At 55.7% G+C, this 2,366-nt stretch overlaps 1 pseudogene; it reads right to left on the minus strand.

The window, feature by feature from the left end:
• Positions 1–236: 236 nt before the first annotated feature.
• Positions 237–1,795, minus strand: LOC120839957 (annotated as a pseudogene).
• Between the last annotated feature and the right edge of the window lie 571 nt (positions 1,796–2,366).

Genomic DNA, 2,366 nt, shown 5'->3' on the forward strand with positions numbered 1-2,366 from the left:
CGAGGATAAAACCGCTTTCAAAGAACTCTACCGCCGACACAACGAACTGAAGCCGAAAAGCACGCAAAACTCAGACTCCCGAAAAAAGAAAGGCTATTCATACCACTTGCTAAGCCGACTTCAGGAAAAGACATTCAAATTAAGCTTTCCCCCTTTCTGGCTGCCTCTGCCTCATCCGCTTTCACCGGCGAGAACTTTGCGCTCTAACCTACACCCAGTCTGTTCTCGATGCCACTCTAACTAGAAAAGACCTGGTCACCAGACTCGAAAGTTTCCTCGAAGCCAGAGTCGGAAAGTTCTGGCTTGATTTCCGCACCTGACCTTATTCCGGCCTGAAGCGCCAGCTGCGAGCTGGGCACGTGCTCTGGGGTCTCGTGGCACTTGGACAAGATTGAAGTCGTGGCAGGCAAAGCTCCTGCATTCCGCTGATCACGTTCTCTTCTCGCAGCGGAAGCCTGAGGCGAGAGTGACGGCTTGACTCCCGACTTCCTCCCGCTGGGTGACTCCTTGCAGCTCTTCCATTCGTCTGAACGGCTCTGTCTTGAAGTCTCTTCCTCCAGCGTCGATTTGCTGGTGTCCCCTCCAGGCCTGTTGCACGCATTTCTGGTCTGGATCGATGGCTCCTTGGGATAGGTGTCCTGGCGTTTGCTTCCTCCCGGCCTCGAAGAGAACTTTCTAAAATTGCGTGCACTGAGCCTCCTAAAGCGCCGCTGCTTCGAACCTTTTTGCTTTTTCAGCTTTGGCTTCCTAGCGTCACAGCTGTGCTCCTTGCTCCTCCAGCCGCTGTCGGTTGGTGCTTTCTTGGGGTGGATATCTTCGCGATTTCCGTCTCCTAGCCCAGACGACAACTTTCTCTTTCCGGAGTTGCTCCTCAACAACTTCTGGCGACGTTGTTGATTGGATGGGGCCGGGCCGGATTGGAAGGCACCGACCCTGCGCAGCCTTCTCTTCTTGGATCACTTTTGAGTGAACGGCCCACTCATGTCGGCGCCTGAATTTTCGCTATCAGACTTGCCGTGCCATGATCGGGACGATCTCTCGGGCCGCGTGCGCCTCGGATCTTCTCGCTGGCCCAGACTTAGCTCTTCCTTGTCGCAGCCGAGCCCCTTGCTTTCGCAGCCGCTGTCCGTCAATACCTCCTTGGGATGAATATCCGCGGAATTTCTGTGTCCCAGTCTCGACAACAGCTTCCTTCTGCGAGATTCGCCTTCGCCAGATTTCCAAAGATGCCCTTCATCGGAAATGTCCGCACCAGGACAAAGAACGCTGATCTCGGGCTGCTTTTCCTCCGATGTCTTCTCCGTCAGGACGAACGGCCGATGTCGTTCTGCAATGGAGACGAGGTTTCCGAGGCACCCTGCTCCGGAATTTTCTCATCCAGCCTGGTTCTCTTCGTGCTCCCCTTAAATCCCTTCCTCTTGCAGCCGCCACCGGCTGATGGATCCTTGGGATGGTTGCCTCCGCGCTTCCCCCTTTCCGGCCTGGACGGCTTCTGCTTCAGGCTCGACGCGTCGCGCCTCTTTTGACGCTGCTGATCAGGATCGTTCGGAGCAGGACGGAAAACACTGACCCTGCGCTGCTTCCTCTTCTGTTCCTTCTTTCTAGAAGGACGGCTCGAACAAGGTGCTTTTTACGAGCACCCTTGACTTTGGTCTCGCTCGTCCATCTCCGGCTTGGTCTCGGAGTTCCACGGGGGACGGCCAGGACGACCCACTTCCTGCTCCGCCTCCCCGTCCGCTGACTTCTCCACGTTGCTTTCCTCGAGTTGGATAGACTTCCGCGGCGGCATCACCATGCTGGCTTTGTCTTCGTCCCCCAGAAAGCAGACGTCAGATGCTTGACAGGCCCCTTCTCTTCTTTTGGCGGGATCGCGATCCCCTCCAACTTAGTGCGTTCAGGTCTGGAGTCGGCGTTGTGCGGAACGGCGTCGGTAGTCCCGTCGGCACAAAGACCCTGGTCGTCGGTTAAATTGAACTCTTCCTCTTCAACCTTTTCTTTCTGACACACCGTCACTGCCTCTACCTGACGCGTTCTAGCTCCGCTTGGTGCAACCGCTCTTTCCCCCCTGGACACAAGGTCTTTTTCTCCTGGCTTCGGATCGCCCTCGTACGTGAACCAGTGAGGAAATGTCACTGCTAGGTACTTCGAGTCTGTGACCTCTACTACTACCGTTCTTCTTTGAGTCCGAACTTCCTGCATCAACGTTTCGATCTCGAGCCTTTTCTCCGCCAATTCACGAACCTGCTTCTCACGTTCGCGTTCGTGTTCGCTTTCCTCCTTTGTTTCCTTCGTCCTGCTCCTGCTTTTCAGCCTTCGCTCTTTCGTCCCGCTCCCGAATCAGCTCCCAAGCCTCCTGAAGCTCCACG

The sequence above is a fragment of the Ixodes scapularis genome, unplaced genomic scaffold, assembly GCF_016920785.2.
Source record: "Ixodes scapularis isolate PalLabHiFi unplaced genomic scaffold, ASM1692078v2 PGA_scaffold4__175_contigs__length_147842914, whole genome shotgun sequence".
Classification (NCBI taxonomy): domain Eukaryota; kingdom Metazoa; phylum Arthropoda; class Arachnida; order Ixodida; family Ixodidae; genus Ixodes; species Ixodes scapularis.